This window comes from Mirounga leonina, unplaced genomic scaffold, assembly GCF_011800145.1.
Source record: "Mirounga leonina isolate KUSES-001 unplaced genomic scaffold, KU_Mleo_1.0 Mir_165, whole genome shotgun sequence".
NCBI lineage: Eukaryota > Metazoa > Chordata > Mammalia > Carnivora > Phocidae > Mirounga > Mirounga leonina.
Window position 1 is genome coordinate 57,933,528 of NW_023270415.1, and position 19,684 is coordinate 57,953,211.

The 19,684-nt window shown below is 36.5% G+C and overlaps 1 non-coding gene and 2 pseudogenes across 1 annotated transcript; all 3 read left to right on the plus strand.

Annotated features, from left to right (window-relative positions):
- The first annotated feature begins 673 nt into the window (after positions 1-673).
- LOC118015415 lies at positions 674-1,171 on the plus strand (annotated as a pseudogene).
- Positions 1,172-1,516: 345 nt separating this feature from the next.
- LOC118015416 lies at positions 1,517-4,492 on the plus strand (annotated as a pseudogene).
- A 4,018-nt stretch (positions 4,493-8,510) lies between these two features.
- On the plus strand, positions 8,511-8,617 carry LOC118015447. Its single transcript, XR_004680621.1, has one exon. It is a non-coding gene; the product is annotated as a U6 spliceosomal RNA (small nuclear RNA).
- The last annotated feature ends 11,067 nt before the right edge of the window (positions 8,618-19,684 follow it).

Consider the following 19,684-nt stretch of genomic DNA (forward strand, 5'->3'; position numbering starts at 1 on the left):
GTCACTAAAATATTGATGTTAATCTAGAAAGGAACATAACTCTAGAAGAAGATTTAAAATTTTAAATGTAGTCTCCCAGATACACTTAATACAGATAATAGTTCTATTAAATTTCAGAAAAATATTCATTTCCTCCATGGTCTTCTTAGGCTGGTTAAGAGAAGTATTTAATTCACCACTGGACATTGTTTTTAATCAGTGAACTGGGGCTTGCTGGACAAACCCAGTGGGTAAAGGGTTGTAAAAATTTATTTCTATAAATGAGGCATTGTTTTTGGAAAATGATGTGAATGTGAGAAAAAAAGTAGATTACTAAATTAGGATTTGAGGTGATAACTCAGAAAAATCAATAAGTAAATCTGAGTGAAAAATTGTATAAGAACACCTTTAGAGACTATATTTAATTTTTAAAGCAAAAATTTCAAATAAATGCATGCATTTATTTGGGAAATTATTACAGACCTTAAGAAATGGCATATGGCCAAGCAATGAGTAGCAAACTGAAAAAAAAAAAAGAAACTCCCTTGCAAAAGCTGAAGTTAGTCCTCTTGTGTTGAGGGGGCAACATGGAAAGAAACTACAGGCAGTCTCCAGGTGCCGAGACCGATTCCTGACTAACGCCAGGAAGGAAAGGCACACCTCAGCTTTACAATCACAAGAAATGAGCTGTCTTCTCTGTACTGGCAGCAGCTCTGCTGCTGCAGCCCCTTATCCCCTGAAAATGTATGCCTGTGCAGAGTTAATCTCCACCCCCTTCTTTATCAAAAGCACCCCTCAGCTGCTGAGCCGATTACGGTCCCCAGTGATGCTAAACCCTCTGGAGATGCTGACAGATGAGAACCTCCGCAGCTTGGCAGCCCCTCATCCCCTGACCTCACTTATTCCTAACCACAGCTTCTGAACCAGCACTGTTTCACGGGACACGGACACAGCAGCCAAGCGCATTGGAGCTGGGGCTGCCATGGTAGGGGTGGCTGGCTCTGGGGCTGGAATTAGGGCTGTGTTTGGGAGCCTCATCATTGGTTATGGCAAGAACTCTTCTCTGAAGCAACAGCTCTTGTCCTGTGCCATTCTGGGCTTTGCCCTCTTAGACACCATTGGGCTCTTCTGCCTGATGGTGGCCTTTCTCATCCTCTTTGCCATGGAAAGGACCTGTCTCCACCTCCCATAGGTCCTTCTCCTGTGTCTCATCTGCCCTGTATGTTCCTTTTCTTATACCTCCCCAGACAGACTTGGAAAAGTGGTTGGCTCAGAGTTTGACAGAGAGAAGACAAATACTGTATTAATAAGAAAAAAAAAAAAAATTCTGCCAACAACCTGAAGGTGTTTGAAGTAGATTATTCCCTAGTCTAGTTTCCAGATTATTGTGACTTTGTTAAATTAACATTTATAAAGTAGAGTCCCAGAGTGTCACATGGTGATCAGTGATTCAGCAGAAGACCACAAGAGAAAGTGAAATGGAGACATTTATTACTCACAGGTCCTGGACAAGGTACAGGTCAACACCCCCAGGGGCATGTGGGGAACTCAAGACAAGATGCTGGCAGAGAGAACACAGCAGGACCTGTGGCGTATGCCATCATTAGGGTCGAAGGGTTGCTTGCTTTGGGGTTCCCAGGCTGAGGCTGGATTGGTCAGTTCAAACCAAAAGAAGCAGGGTTTTGGTAAGCTTCTAGGGGTGGGGTGTCTTACCAAGGGGCTCACAAGGGTAAAGGCCTGGGAGTCAGGGGAGAGTGCATATAACAAGGGATGTTGGAGGGAATCTTATCAGGAGCTTCTGACTCTGGGCGCTCTATTTAGAGCACATACTTGCACTCTCCAGATGGGCTTATAGTATTTGTTTCTTGTCTAGTAGTATGTCTTGCTAAGTAGACTATAAGCTTACATAGATCAAGGATTATATTTCTGTGACCCTCAGAGGACTTTGCATAGAGTTTGCAATAGCAGCGTAGTATGTTGCTTTTTCTGATTCCCTGGAAAAACGAATAGAATATGTTTCATTCCACAGAGCACTAAGTGTCAATTCAAGGCCTGCAGTCCACTTGGCCACAAAAATGGATGCCAGCGTATAATAATGTGGACTAGTTTAGCTAAGCTCTCCACAGAGATGGACATTCAGCCCCTGAAAAAAGGACCCAGCTAAATTACCTGTACTTCCAGCCATGGAAACTCTGAGACAATAACTGTGTGTTATATTATGCTTCTAGAAGTGTGTGGCGATTTGTTATTCAGCAAGGGGAATCAAATATAAACCATTGGAACAATTTCAATAGCAGAGTGGTGTGGTGTTAGTTATATAACCTAAATCAAACCAAATGGAATTCCATTTCCTTAGCCAGAAAAAAAATTGATTTAGAGGTGAACATGTGAATCAAGCTGAGTCAATCAAAATTCTTTTTAAGATATTTTCTGCTACAGCAGATAAAACATTTTCTGCTAAAGCTTTTTATGCCAATTGTCATGCTACCTGAAAAGAGAAAACAAAAAGTAAAACTGTTATATTTCCTCAAACTAGCTATATATAAACAGCTTCTAATAAGCTGCACCTCTTAGAATTCCATAGGTCCCTAAGAAATATGACTTGCTAATAATGAGTGATGGCTAATACAAAGACTAAAGATTGGATCTATTATTCTTTCCTAGTATATCTGTCATAATCACTAAATTCTGGCCAAGCTTAACTATATGCCATTTCTGTAACTCATCACTTATACTTGACTACTGTATCTTTGCTCACAATATTTCTTTCACTGCAATGCATTACCCTGCATACACTTTCCTTGACTTTTTATACCCAATTCCTATCCATTCATCAATGATGTGAGTTGAAGTTGCCTGTCACTAGAATGTCTTTGCTTAAAAAGTCAAAATAAATTTCTAGAATAATTTTACCTTGGTCATGCAAACTAAATACCACTTTTGGAATTTATTAAAAATGTCTCTGTGGCTTAGTACATGATCATTCTGTAATAATTCATCCAAGCTTACTTGAAATGAATGTGTATTCTATTTATAGGCTTTCTTTTTTAAAAAAATCAGGATCTACTTAAAGTACTCTTTCTAGATTTTCAGTTCTGGTGTAAACAAATCAAATAATTTAAATTTTAAAAATGTTATTTCTAATTAATGTTGATATTTTTAAGGATTAAATTTGGAATTTGAGGAAATGTGTGATTATAAATATAGTTTTAATCGAGCAAAATGCTACCATCTTGACTTCTGAGAATAAAGAGTCTACCATATACTGTGCTACTGGGATGAGATGTAAATACCTCCTCTTACTTTGGCTAGTTATTTCGCTGTTGACACAGGATATTCTACTGAATCATGATCCTGGGACACTGGTATTTAACTGATTAAAACGTTGAGTTTGACATGTTTTATATATAGCTATCAATCTATGCATCTCATCCCATACTTTAATTAATAATTTCACACTTGTATAAATTTATGCTTCATTCTCTAGACTATAAAAATTTTTGTGTGACAGGGATATTATCTGATATATCTTGATTATATATATTCTCAGCCATGTCCCAGCAATAGGCACTTAGTTTTTACTCAGCACATTATTGGTACATAAAATAATAACAAAGGAAGCAGTATTAACAGCTCAGAACTGAGTAGTCTAGTGAAAATGCTTCTACTTAGTGGCAACATATGGGACTTGCCATGAATTTAATAATAACAGTGAATTAATCTGCTGATGAACAGGAGGGAAAGCAAGTTATGTGATGATAACTTTGCAGTGTACATACTTACTGATTTTTTAATCAAACTTCAGGATCTTCCTTGATTGACATATTTAACTTTATCACAATGTATGCTCTGTAAGGGGGGGGGACTTTGTGAATAGTTTGTCTATCTTCAGCATCTATTCTTAGCATATATTTGGCCCTTGATAAATATTGATTATGTGGCTTAGTGGATTGATAATTACAATTATTAGAAATATGAATTAGAAGATAGTTTGCTGGCCTGGCAGACACCAGTGCCCTGGAGCCATCTGAGCCGCCCAGCCGTGGTCAGCACCACCATATTCTTCAACATCACCGTGAACAGCAGTCCTTGGGCTGTGTCTCCTTTGAACTGTTTCCAGACAAACTTCCAAATACAAGAGAAACTTTGGTGTCTGAGCACTGGGGAGAAAGGATTTGGTTATAAAGTTTCCTGCTTTCACAGGATTATTCCAGGATTTATGTGCCAGGGAGGTGGCAACAAACCCATCTATGGGGAGAAATTTGAGGATGAGAATTTCATCCTGAAGCACACCAGTCCTGGCATCTTGTCCATGGCAAATGCTGGACCCAACACGCTTCCCAGTTTTACATCTGCACTGCCAAGACTGAGTGGTTGGATGGCAAACATGTGGTCTTTGGCAAGGTGAAAGGGGGTATAAATATTGTGGAAGCTGGAAGGCTTTGAGTCCAAGAATGGAAAGACCAGCAAGAAGATCACAGTTGCTGACTGTGGACAAATCTTACAAATTTGACTTACATTTTATCTTAACTACCAGACCATTCCTTCTGTAGCTCAGGAGAGCACCCCTTCATCCCCATCTGCTGGAAATATCCTATAATCTTTGTGCTCTAGCTGCAGTTCTGTGGGTTCCATGTTTTCCTTACTCCCCTTCAAGTCTAGCTGGATTGGAGAGTTAAGTTTATGATGATGAAATAAAAACTAAACAACAACAACTAAAAGAAGATAATTTGCTAAAAATGTGTTATTTATTTGTTCCATGAATTTCTGGCTGTCATTACAACAAGAAAACCCAGTGAATTTGAAGAGCATCTACTTTTATTTACAAAAACTCTTGGTTACTATTAAGAAAGGTTCAGTCCTTACCCTGAGTTCTGGCATTTTTATATCTATGTTCCACTTAATCTTCAACATAACATGTCCAGTCCTCTTTGTTACCATCTTTCACTCAAAATGGATTGACCTTCTTGTCTTCCTCATTTTATTACAGGCACTACTGTTTTTCTAGCCATCAAATCCTGGAAACTTATGATAATTTTCAAATGTCTTCTTGTTTCATCATATCCAATTAATTGTCTTAGACTTTGAAGACATCTGTTAACCACATTTATTTTGATAACAACCCAATTGGATGTGGCAGAACTCCATATACAGATGGGGAGATGGTGAGTCACTCCCAAGAAGGTTTAAATAACCATTATTCAGGGCCAGATCCTTTCACAATTTCCCCATTAGCTCTCTCTATAGCATTTACTCTCCTATTTTACTTTTTTTCCTAACATAAACAATGCATATAATATCCTATATTTTAATTTTATGGATCTTGTGTTGTAGTTTAATTGTTTCACTTGTACTTAACATGTTTTGAGCTATAGTAAGCCCTTTGATGTCTCAGACTAAGGCTCTCTGTGGCCACCCCATAAGGTGGCTCTTTTTAACTACCTCTGAAAGGTGAATAGCTATAGCATATCCTATTTACTGTATTCCTTCTGGACAGTTCCTTTCAGGGCAATTACTATTCTCATTTTGAATCTGCCTCATGATCACAGATAAATCCCAAGCAAGCATCTACAAGGTTCTATTACACATTTTTCCAGTGTGGTGGATTTGTACCTCAAGCATAGTTCTAGCTATAAGGCTAAGGAGCATAATCACTAATCCCCATGAATCCACAGTCAAGGTGAAAAGACATGCAAAAAAAACAGCAATTTCAGAAGAATCTGGCAGAGATATGTAATGGGAACCTATGATACCTACAAGGAGTACCAAAGCTAACGTAGAGAAGTCTTGAAAGCTTTTTTGGGGAGGAAGGGGACTCATATTTTCATTGAGATACCTTCACATAACATAAAATTCACCACCTTAACCATTTTAAGTTGTATAATTCAGTGCTATGTAGCATACTCACAATGTTGTGCAACCATCACCACTACCTAATTCCAGAAAGTTTTAATCACCCCAAAAAGAAACCCCATAGCCATTTTAAAAAGTAATTTCTCATTTTCCCCTGCCCCTTTCCCCTGGAAACCACTAATCTATTTTCTGTCTCAATGGATTTGCCTATTCTGGACATTTCCTATAAATAGAAACATACAAGTATATTAGTCTTTTTCTAGTAAATTTAATGTTTGGCCTTCCTTAGGGACAGTTTCTATTTATTGCTTCCCCCCCTCCTGTTTATGGACCATAATTTCTTGTTCATTTGTATGCATCACATTCTTTGTTGAAAACTGAATATTTTTAATATGATAATGTAGCAACACTGGAAATCAGGATATCTTGAAACCCCTACCCCTAGGGTTTGCTGTTGTTCCTTGTTGCTATTGTTTGGATATCTGGTGACTTTTCTGAATTAATTTGTAAGTTATCTGTTCTCTGTCATGTGTGGCCCCTAATGTTTGTTAGTTTAGTGGTGAGCTAGAGGCTGGACTAAGATTTGCTTAAACACCTGTAAACAATAAATTCCCAGTCTTTGCCGGTGGCCTGTGTGTAGTTGGGCATACCTTCAACACTTAGTTAAGCAGTTTACAACTCTGCCTTAGACTTAACTTCCTCCCTGTGTAGATCCTGAAGGTCAGTCAGAATGAGAGCTTAGGGCCTTCTTAATTCTTTCTTGAGCATGTTCCTTGCTCTGGGAATTCACATGATTTTTTAGATTCCATGAATATATTGGAGCTTTTAAAAACATGTTTCCTGGGGCACCTGGGTGGCTCAGTCGATTAACTGACCGACCTGATTTCAGTTCAGGTCATGATCTCAGGTCCTAAGATCAAGCCCTGGGTCAGGCCCCATATTGGGCTCCATGTTCAGCAGGGAGTCTGCTTCTCTTTCTCTCTCTCTCTCCCCCTGCACCTCCCCCCACTTGTGCACTCACTCTCTCTCTCGCTTTCTAAAATAAACAAATCTTTAAAAAACCAAACAATAAACATATGTTTCCCCAGAGCATCTCATTCCTAGTCTTCTCTCCCAAGCTTTTTCATTAGTAAGTGGTTTTCTCCAAGTGTTATCCATTGTTTCAGAAAGCTAATACATCTCCCTATAAATGTTTTTGACAAATGCCCTCAAAAGCTGCCACAGTTCCAAGTTAGGCAAGATAAAGGCAAACCCCTCAGCTGATATTCCAGAGAGCCATTAGACAAGTCAAAACAAATAGCCACAATTCTTTGTGAATGTGGTCTTTTCTGTTCCCTCTGGTACTGGTACCTGTACAAGGGTTGTGGATTAACTAGGAAATGTGAAATGAGAACAGCATAAGTTTGGGGTGCCTGGGTGGCTCAGTTGGTTAAGTACCTGAATCTTGATTTCAGCCCAGGTCATGATCTCAGGGTTGTGAGATCAAGCCCTGCATCAGGCTCACACTGGGCATGGAACCTGGTTGGGGTTCTCTCTCCCTCTCCTTCTGCCCCCCCAAAAAAGAACAGTGTAAGTTAAAACAACACAAAGCTCTCTGTTCTTACCAAGATTCAGATGTACTTTTCTTAAATCTTGCCCTCATTGTTGCAAGCTTTTGGTCTGTTTCCAGAATTCCAAAAAGGTTGATTCTGACAGTTTTTATAAGATTCCATTGCCTTTATGGAAGGGTGAACTTTTGGATTTCTTTACTCTGCCATTTTCACTGACAACACTAGAAAAACTTTTAAGATGATGTTATAATTAAGCTGTGTTTTAAAGATCCAACAGGAATTAGTCAGGTAGAAAGTTGAGAGAACAAACCAGATAGAGCATTTTATCAAAAGGCCCAGAAGTACAAGGAGAAGGCTAACATGTGCTGGGAATTGACCCTAGTTCAGCAAGATTGAATTATAGGATACAATTAAGTAAAAAGACATGCATTTTAGAGGAGATAGGATGAAGATTCAGAGTTTCTTATGCCATAATACAATATTTGGACTTAATTTGAGCAATGTGTATTGAATTATTTAAAGCAAACTTGTTAAAAACTAAAGCAGACTTGTTAAGTCATTTCTGTAAGCATTATGGAAGATGGATAGTTTGGGAATGAATTTAGGCAAGGAATCTAGTAAAGAGACTAATACAAACATGAGCATAAGGGATGATAAATCAAACTGAGGCTGTGACTATAGAAATGGAGAGGAGAGAGTACTTAGATACTTAGTTCTTAGAGTAGGAGACACTTAGGAGCTAAAATTGGTAAATAGTAACCTCCAGTTGTTTCAGTGCATGAGGAGAGGGAAGGCATGGCAATAAGGAATAAGTGTAAGGAAAATGTCTAGAGTGATGCTGATAATTTTGGCTTCAGAAAAGTGAGAGGGCACTGATACCATTCACTGAAATTAAGGATACTCAACATGAGGTAAATTTGGAGAAGAAAAGGAAAGCTAGCTGGAGTCAGATTTGAATATTATAAGATTAAGTGGTTCATGAAACATGCAGAGACATATTCAGTGGACCCTGGAAGAAACAGGTTTGGTGCTTAAGAGGGAGTTTGGAGCTGCCAAAGTAGATTTTGGATAGCTAAGGTATATATAAATGATAAAGATAAACTGTGGGTATAAATGAAGTCACTACAAGTAAAAATGTAGTACTCACTTTAGCAGCAGTTGGAACGATACAGAGAAGATCAGCATGGCCCCTGCACAAGGATGACGCACAAATTCGTGAAGCATTCCATATTTTTTAATCTATGGTTATAGTATTTTGTGAATGATCTTTTAAATAAAAGAAAACCTTACAGAAAAAAAGGAATAAAAATATAGTGAAAGATGATGATTAGGGCTACCCTAGAACTCTTTAACAATTGAATAGATAATTTATTATTACTATTCCTAGTCAAATTGCATCAGACAACAAAAGTCAATGAAAAAGTTTATTCACAAATAATATATGAAGCGAATATACTATTCTTTCTTAACTTTAGACCTGGTGAAGTTTTCATATAGTCCAGAAAATTTTCTGATGGAAGATTAAGTCTGGAGGGAGAGTTTTGTTCCAATAGTATAGAATTCAGAGTTCTCATTTATATGGTAGAACAGTTTACCTGGGATAACCATTGATTTGTTCTCTTTTTTTAAAATCTAGGTCATCAGTATGAATTTATTTTTTAATATTGTGAGCTGCAAGAAAATTAAACTCCTCTAAGAAAACAAGCCAAGAGAGTCCCAAAATATAATCAGGGTGGAAAACTGCTCTTGGGGAATGTGAGGTATAGTTAAATCCCCCAGGATGAGCCTTATTCCCAACTTTAATGTATCCTAACATTAGAGATTTTTGTAAAAAAACTACATCCAAAGACATAGCTCAAGATTTGACAAATAAATAATAAATTAGTTCTTTCTACTTTTTATGCAATTTATTTTTTTTTTAAGATTTTATTTACTCATTTGACAGAGATAGCGAGAGAGGGAACACAAGCAGGGGGAGTGGGAGAGGGAGAAGCAGGCTTCCCACTGAGCAGGGAGCCAGATGCGGGACTTGATCCTGGGACTCCATATCATGACCTGAGCCGAAGAGAGATGCTCAACGACTGAGCCACCCAGGCGCCCCAAATTATTTCTTTCTATTTAAATGTTCAGGTATTTGTAGATAGGAATTACATTTTAGATTTTTTTAAACTAACGCCATGATTACATAGTGTAATATTGCATATATGCTACAAAATACTATATATTTGACAACATAAACACATTTGTACTTATATAAATATTATATTAATCGGTCACCATCACTGTTTATGATGGACAGCATCCGGGGGCACCTGGGGGGCTCAGTTGGTTAAGCGTCTACCTTCGGCTCAGATAACCATCCCTGGGTCTTGGGATTGAGCCCCACATCAGGCTCCTTGCTCAGCGGGGAGTTTGCTTTTCCCTCTCCCTCTGCCCCTTCCCCCACTCATGTTCTCTCTCTCAAATAATTAAAATCTTTAAAAAAATAAAAATAGGTTAAAAAAATTTATATGGGCAGCATCTGAATTTCTAATGAATTAACTGAGTTATTCAGAAAAAGATTATTTCAATATGAGTAGCTCCATTCACACAGCAAGATAATTTCTCGGTAAACATTTCCTATATGGATAGTATATGTGAAGGGCAACAAACCTTCTGTAAAGATAGCAAATATTTTAGGCTTTGCAATTCATACCATCTTTCATAACATCAGAAATCTGTCCTTGTAGTGCAAAAACAGCCGTAAAAAATACATAAAGGAATGAGTGTGCCTAGTGTTTAAAAAGAAATAAAAAACCTTATATACAGCCACTAAATTTTGATTTCCCATAATTGTCATGTGTCACACAATAGGATACTTTTGTTTTTTTTCAATATTGGGGGTTTAAAAGACTCTCAGCTCAGCATGCAAAACAAACAAAAACAGGCAGAAGGTCCCATTGGGCATTTGGACTATAGCTTGCTGACTTCTGATCTAGTACCTAAAATCTCCGTGATTTTTCTTTCAAACTGAATGTATGCAAGCAGCATAAACACAGGCTAAGATTGAGTTCTCTGGATTCTGAAAACTCTGAGGTTGGAGCAGTGTGATTGCCCCCCCGCCACCCCTCACATCTTCCTATTCCTCTTCTTTGACATAGAATTAATGATTTTGTTGTTGTTCTTATTGTGTTTCATAGGCTCAAAAACATAGGTTTTTGGAATGACTGCATACATGTATGACTGAATAAAAATATTAACGGGATTTGTACTCTGGCAGGGCACTAGACACAACCCAAAATCAAATGACTCCGTTTTCTTTTCTCCCCAACATTTTAAATGTAGCTGTATTTTAAGAAACCCAGTTTCTTCACTGATGTTGACTTAACCCACAATGTGCAAGCATAATCAGTTTAAAATTCCATATCCATTTCAATTGTTCACAAGGGAACATTTATCATAAGGTCAAAATAAATAAAGCACATTATTGGTTCTGTGCTTGCAATGCCGAGGCATTGAAAGACAAGTTTTTTAATGACTATAAAGCACAATTATTTTAAATGTCATTATTTTTTAAATGTCATTATTTAATAAATATGTGTATATAAGAAACCAGATAATTATATTGTTTTTATTTTGGCTACTTAATAGTGTCCTGAACATTGGAACATTTGTTTCTCAGAATCATGTATTTAGTTGTGCTAACACTTCTAGATATTTAATTATTCAGGTAATAATAGTTTAACAAACCTGGATATATTAAAGCATAATAGACCATAAGACCATCAGGTCTGCAATTAAAACTATAGATCTCAGATCCAATTCTTACTAGCTATGTGACCTTGTACAATATGTGACTTCTTTTCCTCATCTTTGCATGGAGGCGACAATTGCTAGCTCAGAGGAAGTTAACACTTATAAAAGTTAATATGTACAAGTTGTTCACAACAGTTTCTGGTGAATTTTAAGGACTTAATACATGTGAGCTTTTTACATATATTTAACTAAGTCAATAAAATATTGTCATAAATATGCTTATTTTTAGTTATCTATTTCATCCCACTCAGCAAGTATAATATAGGAGAAAATAATTAGAGAAGATTTTAGGCAAATTGGTTCATGCATTAAGAATATTTTTACATCATATAAGTAACCTACATTGAAAATGAGATCTGAAGGAAAATTCCTACCAGCAGAAAGCAGCTAAAGGCACTGTGGAATTTTACCCCAAATCACAGAAGAAGAAGATATCTTTTCCTTTTAAAAGGACACACTCCTATCCATCCATCCATAAGCATGCTTTTGTTTGTATTGAGTTTCCTTTACCTTCAGATATTTTAAGTTAGAAGGCGAATCTGTCCTCTTTTGATATGAATAAATCCACTTTGGTTGAATGTTGCCTCTTCCTTGGCTGTGGAAGCATATTAATGAAAAGATTTTTTATAAGGCTCTAAATTATCTTATACCATGATCACTAAGAATATATAGTGGTCTCAAAAGTGGATAGAATTAATAAGTTCAGGTGTCAAAATGGAACTAAAAAGGGAAAAACATGAACTTTTTGTTAGACATTATTGCCTTATATCTTGTCTTTAATTTTTTTTTAAAGATTTTATTTATTTATTTGAGAGAGCGAGAATGAGAGAGAGTACATGAGAGGGGGGAGGGTCAGAGGGAGAAGCAGGCTCCCCGCCGAGCAGGGAGCCCGATGCGGGACTCGATCCCGGGACTCCAGGATCATGACCTGAGCTGAAGGCAGTCGCTTAACCAACTGAGCCACCCAGGTGCCCCTCTTGTCTTTAATTTTTTGATGATGAAGAGTAATTTTAAAGAAATTTATAGTTTGGAATCTTCCAGAATAAGCATAACGCAAATAAATAGCTCTTGATAAAAAGCAAATAATCCCCAAATATCATCAAATACAGGTGGATTGGTTTTGTTGTTTGAGAGTTCCTTGCTGTCCTTGTTGCCATTGTTCTTTTTAAGACACTATGTTTTACAGAGAATAAAATATTTGGCAGTGGTTGGTTTTCAGTGTCTAAGATAAATACTGTACCATCTCTAAGGTAAATCTTAATATCCTAATTAGTTCCTATTTTATAATTTTGAGAATGCTAATTCATATATTCCAATATCAGTTTTTCATTCAAGGTACAATTGAATCATATCAGTTACTTTTTAATCTCATCAGAGATAAATTTTGACAGGACATTTTTAGTGAGACCTTATGAATCTGTTTCCCAGTGTAAGAACTATTAATTTATAGTAGCTTCTCTATACTTAGATGCTACATTGTTATCCCTTGCCTGCCTCTCCCCAACACCCAAATAACCATTATTTTATTACATTGCTTCTTTTCATGTTTTCATCAAATTATATTATTTAGTGCTAGTCATTTTTTAACTTAAAAAAGTTATACCATAATATACTTTTCATTTTTGCTTACTCATTATTTCACCTATCATATCTATGTTGTTCTGTGTATCAAGCATATATAGAGAAAATAGTGTTTCTTTTCCATTTTTGTTTTAAAAAATATTTGTTCTGTTTATTTGATTTGTCAGTTTCGTTAAGGGAACATCATATATGCATGTAATTTAGAGAAATTTTATTTAAAATTAACATCTTGCAATGCTTATTTACCCAGAATTTCTACCCAAGAAAGCATTATATAGCTTGGCTTTTTTTAGCTATACGGTGCTAGATGCAGCAAGGTAAACTGATTTCCCTAATGAGTTTTAGGGATGATATATTTATTACAAATAAATGAAATGCATTCCAAGAATAATTTTATAAAGTTTCCCCCAAATCTACATTTCTTCCTTATCAAATTAGATGGAAATACCCATTGTCATAGGCAACCACAATTTCTCTTGGTGGCTTTAATGTTCTCAGTGGGAAGAGAATAATGCAAACCTAAATGTAAAAAATGCACTTTCACTAAATCAAAGGGAAATTTAATATTGTTCACAATACAAAATTTAATAAGTGTTACCGAAAGGTTCAAAAATAACATAACAATTTATCTTCATTTACATCTGACACCTTAATATAAGACTTGGCTCAGACACATGGTTCATTTAATCAAGTAGGCTATTGTCAACACAAGTCCACTAACAGATGTTTATATAATACAGATGTCTCATGTTTTAGGTGCATAAATAACATCTGGGAGATTATTATTTCTCAAGATTATTTATTTGAGAGAGAGAGAGAGAGAGAAGACAGAGAGAGAGAGAGAGCAGCAGGGAGGAGCAGAGGGAGAGGAATAAGCAGACTCCACGCTGAGTGCAGAGCATGAGGTGGGACTTGATCTCACAACCTTGGGATCATGACCTGAGCTGAAATCGAGTCGGTTGCGCAACCAGTTGAGCCACCCAGGTGCCCCTAGGAGATAATTTTTAAAAGTGAATGTTCATGGACTTAATTCTCAGAGATTCATTTCAGTAGGTCTGGATTAGGGCTGAAGTTTGGACTTTTGATGGTCAATCTAGAACCTTTTAATGCAGATTTTCCACCCATCTGACTTTGGAAACCACTGTGACTGGTCCTTTTTCTGAACTTGCTATAGTTCACTTGTATCTTTTATGAAGAATGAAGCACATAGTTCGGTATTATAAACTGTTTTCCTGGTAAGGAAATAACATAATTTTATCAGTGGTCAGAAAAATGTTTATATTTCTATTCTCTTTTGATGTTAAGTTTTATTTTGTAAACAAAATATTAAGCACATTAATTTTAAGGAATAATTTAAATACCTTCCATATCTTTCCTAGATGTCAAATTATATTTAGAATGCTTCATTTATACCTTCTTTTTTCTTAAGTTTACTTGTGTTTGTCCATATAGCCACTATTTTTTAAGTAAATCATTCACGTTGCTTTTTTTTTTTTAAATTAAAAAAATACTGAGTACCTACAAAATACCATATATAGTTCTTGAGTTGCTGGGATTACAGATAAATAAGGTCCTCTCCCTGAGTAAACTACCTGATTGTGTACTATCTAGTAGGGACAGAAGATAGGCTGTAGACATAAATAACTACGTATCAGGTCGTAATAGGAATTTTAGGGAAAAGTCAAACAAAGTTGGTTGGATCACAAGTCGTGTAAAGGCTAGCTATTTTATATAGAGTTATCAGGAGAGGACTCTTCGTGGAAGTGACATTTTAGCAGATACCTGAATAAAGTGAGGGCAACCACCATAGACATCTGGGAGAAAATATTCAGGTCAAGGGAGTAGCAGTTGATAGCCCCTAAAGCAGAAATGGGCTTAATGATAAAGATAATGAGAGAACATTTTGCAAGTAGCAGAGTTGAGGAGAAAGTGGTAAAAAAAAAAAAAAAAGCCAGTGACATAGCTGATTGTCTTGTAGGTCATTTAAAAACTTTGGCTTAATGTGTGTGAGAGGGAAAGCTACTTGATTGTTGTTAACATAAATGCAATGTATCTGATTTTTCTGGTTCCTGGATGGAGAACAGACCATTGGTTAAGGGTGGAAGCAGGGACACCAGTTTGGAAGTTATTGCAATGACCTAAATAAGGGCTGACGGTGTCTTAAACAGTGAAACTGTTGTGATTATGAGAAATACCTGGATTCTGGATTTATTTTCAAGGTAGATTTGACAGGATTTGCTGGTGGAATGGATGAGAAATAGGAAAGAGATGAGTGGAAATGACTGAAAAATTTGGGCCCAAGAAACTGAAAGAATAGATTTCTATTTACTGAGAAATATCAGATTGCAACAGAAGCACATTGAAGGTAGATTTGAACAAAATATTTCGTGCATATTGAGATACCTGTTAGACATTCAAGTGGACACAACTGTGAGAATTTCCTTTGGCTTACCCATATTCTGTTTATTATTTACCACTGGCGTTTAGTGTCCTCTACAATCTTGAATGTTTAAATGTGCAATAGCTATTAATGGCAATTTATACAACCACTAAGTACGTGGTATTAAGACTGGATCGAAGGGCGCCTGGGTGGCTCAGTCGTTAAGCGTCTGCCTTCAGCTCAGGTCATGATCCCAGGGTCCTGGGATCGAGGCCCGTGTCGGGCTGCCTGCTCAGTGGGAAGCCTGCTTCTCCCTCTCCCCCTGCTTGTGTTCCCTCTCTCGCTGTGTCTCTCTCTGTCAAATAAATAAATAAAATCTTTAAAAAAAAAAAAAAAGACTGAATCGGAGATAATCATCTTCTAAAATTCTGTACCCAAATAAATCCGTATTGACGTCTACCTTTTGTTTTTGTTTCTAAATAATCTTTCTACCAATAGAAGAATGAAACATCTGTCCCTCATTCTTCTCTTACCCTTTTCCAAGCCCAACACACATGCATGCTAACATACATACACCACAAAAACACCACTCTAAACATGCGCCACCAGCACACCCCCACCCTAAAACACACCCAACACACACCCCCACCCACCCCGCAACACACACACACACCCCACACACATTTTCACATATATTAAACTGTTATTAGCTCTAATTTCTTTTTGTTCATAAATAGATAATATAATTTCTTACAAGTTTTTTTATTCTATTAAAGCTCAAGTAGATATATAGTAACATAGGACTTCAAATTATGTTTGTATTTATATATAATTATTGTTGAAATAAAAAAGGAAAGCAAATATTAACCTGGAATTTGGGGATTATTCTCGACAGTATAATATTAATATTTCCCATTTTCATCTTTATAAAAGTGAAATACAGCTTATTGTTCAAAAAACAGATGTAACTAACATTTTGCTTTAATGATGAAAAGGAATAGAGATAATTTTGTATAAGTCGACATAATATGGCTATATAAAAGTTTTGTTTATAAGCAGAACAATTTATCTAGATAATAATAGTTAACATTTGCTAAAGCCTACTACCCACTAGGTATTTTGCTAAGGGATTTGCATGAGTTCTTAAACCTTCACACAAATCGTGTGAGGCTGATTTCATTATCATTCATTTTCTACATTATAAGGAAATGGGAGACACTGAGCAATAAAGAAACTGGAATGTGGTAACACAGCACTAATAGGTACATCTTGAACATGATCCTACTTCTATCTTACTCCATTTTTTTTATAAGCATGAAGCCACACAAAAGTTAAGTGAGTGGAAAAAAATACTTCTGCGTGTATAGTTTTGATCAACGGCTTTATATGAGAGAATCCAATAGACTAGCCTTGTTTAGATGGTTGGTATTTGGACAACAGCAGGGTTGGAATCTCTGAGTGTTATTTGCAAGGTGGACCAACAGTTGGCACATGTTATTTTGCAGAATAATGGTTTGAGACTCAACTCAATAATCCATCTCTTCCTTTACTACTCAAACAAGGCAAGAAAATTAACTGGGATAGTAGTTTCTTAAGGATTTATCTATAAAATAACATAATTTGTAACCTACATTAGGCTTACAATAGCACTTCTTCATTCTGGTTTTCACTCAGTTGTGGAACATGTTAAGCTCTCCTACCTCAGGTTTTTGCACATATTTTGTCTTCTGAGGATGCTCTTCCTTGATTTCTTTCATTTTTTTAAAAATTAACCTTCTAAACTCAAATGTCATGTCTTCAGAGAGGAATTTTTTGACTACCTGATCAAGAGACTTCCCCTTACTCACCATGTGCACAGGCATTATTACTTTTTTTAAATATCATAGTCATGTGTTTATTTCCTTCACAACACTGCACATGTTATATATAAATTTATTTCCCTGTGTACTTGTTGATTGCATGCCCCTGTCTCTAAAACATAAGCTTACTTCACTTTTCAATGCATAACACTTGCCTGTCACAGCAGCCTGCACATCACAGATTATCAATAAGTACTTATTAAATTAATGAATCAATAGTGCCACTGCTCTCTCATAATCGTCCCACTACACCCAATAAGTAAGAATTTGCCTCGCTTTTTAGTGTCTGGTGTTAAAGAGTACTTACTGTGATTGACAGATGCGGGTGAGAATGTGCGAAATTTTCTTTTTCTTTATTATGTTAATCACCATACATTACATCATTAGTTTTTGATGTAGTGTTCCATGATTCATTGTTTGTGCATAACACCCAGTGTTCCATTCAATACATGCATGGAGGTTCCTCAAAAAGTTAAAATCACCAGGCTAACCCATCCCTCCACCCCCTCTATTGTGAGAAATTAACCAAGCTTTCTATAAATTAGGTTAGCCCAGTAACCATTTGCTGCAAATAGATTTAGAGTTTGCATCAAAATTATTCCAAATTTTCAGTTAACATCCTTCCTAGAAGCATTATCATCACCTCAGACTTAAAATACTTAAAAGAAAACCTACCATATGGAACCTAATAGGTTCCTCTAGCCCATAAACCTGCTTCTGTTACTCATCTACTGAGCCTAAAATCTCAATACCTAAGCTTCATTTGTTTGTCCTCTTTATTCCTTTCCCTATAAACCCGTGTGGTCATGGAAGTCTTTACCTATTCATTCATCTGTAAATCTCTGACTAAATAGGAAATGTGTGTGATGTCCTAGAACTTTTAAATCCAATCTTATCTGTGGGCATGGACAGTATAAAGGGAATAATATGCTATGGTTCTGATTGGTGTTATGAAAATTATACAATGAGGCAAACTAGAGCTTTGGGACTGGGAAACTTTGGTTAGAGTCCCGCCTCTTCCATTTTTTTTTTTTTAAGATTTTATTTATTTGTCAGAGATAGAGAGCACAAGCAGGGGCAGCACAGGCAGAGGGAGAAGCAGGCTCCCTGCTGAGCAAGGAGCCCGATGCAGAACTCGAGCCCAGCACCCTGGGATCATGACCTGAGCCAAAGGCAGATGCTTAACTGACTGAGCCACCCAGTCATCCTTGACCTCTTCAGTTTTACAACTGTAAGTCTCTGAGGAGTATTCCAACCCATAAACCTGAAATAGGAATAGCATATACTTCATATACATCTAGAGTGAAAGGTGCACTTCCTGACACACAATAGGTACTAAATAAATGGTTGCTACTGAAGAGCTTGGTGACTCAAAGGGAAAGTTGGACATATGAATATGAGTACAGTAGCAAGGTTATATGAAGAATAATGATTCCTATAATCAGACTGGTCACAAATGAAGGCAGTAACTAATCTTCTGAGAAAGGGATTGTTTACAAAATGAGACAATTATACTGAATGATGGAGATCAATAGGTTTTAACCTGATGGATATGGGTGGAAATGTGTTTCATAAAGAGGAAGTGTGGTAGAGAATAAGAAGCAAGAAATGGTATGATGATCTGAGACTGAAAAGAACATTGGATGGAAGTAGAGAGCAGGGGAAAAAAGGCAAATACGTTGTTATATCTTATTGTAGTTTTGATTTGTATTTCCCTCGTGATGAGTGATGTTGAGCATCTTTTCATGTATCTGTTAGCCATCTGTATGTCTTCTTTGGAAAAAAAATGTCTATTCATGTCTTCTGCCCATTTTTAAACTGGATTATTTGTTTGTTTTTTGTTTTTTTTTTTTTGGTGGTGAGTTTAAGTTCTTTATAGATTTTGGATACTAACCCTTCATCAGATATGTCATTTGCAAATATCTTCTGCCATTCTAAAGGTTACCTTTCAGTTTTGTTGATTGTTTCCTTTGCTGTGAAGATTTTTATCTTGATGAAGTCCCAATAGTTTATTTTTGTTTTTGTTTCCCTTGCCTCAGTAGATGTATCTAGTAAGAAGTTGCTACAGCCAGTGTCAAAGAGGTTACTGTCTGTGTTCTCTTCTAGGATTTTGATGGTTTCCTGTCTCATGTTTAGGTATTGAATCCATTTTGAATTTATTTTTGAGCATAGTGTAAGAAAGTGGTCCCATTTCATTCTTTTGCATGTTGCTGTCCAGTTTTCACAACACCATTTTTTGAGAGGTATCACCTCACACCTGTCAGAATGGCTAAAATCAATAACAGAGGAAACAACAGATGTTGTCAAGGATACAGAGAAAGGGGAATGCTCTTGCATTTTTGAGGGGAATGTGAACTTGTGCAGCTGCTCTGGAAAATAGTATGGAGGTTCCTCAAAAAGTTAAAAATAGAACTACTCTATGATCCAGCAATTACACTATTGGGTATTTACCCAAAGGATACAAAAATACAGATTGGAAGGGATACATGCACCCCGATGTTTATAGCACATTATCTATAATAGCCAAACAATGGAAAGAGCCCAAATGTCCATCCACTGATGAATGGATAAAGAATAAATGGTATATACATATATACAATGGAATATTACTTAGGCACCACAAGGAATGGAATCTTGCCATTTGCAAATGACATGGATGGAGCTAGAGAATATTATGCTAAGTGAAA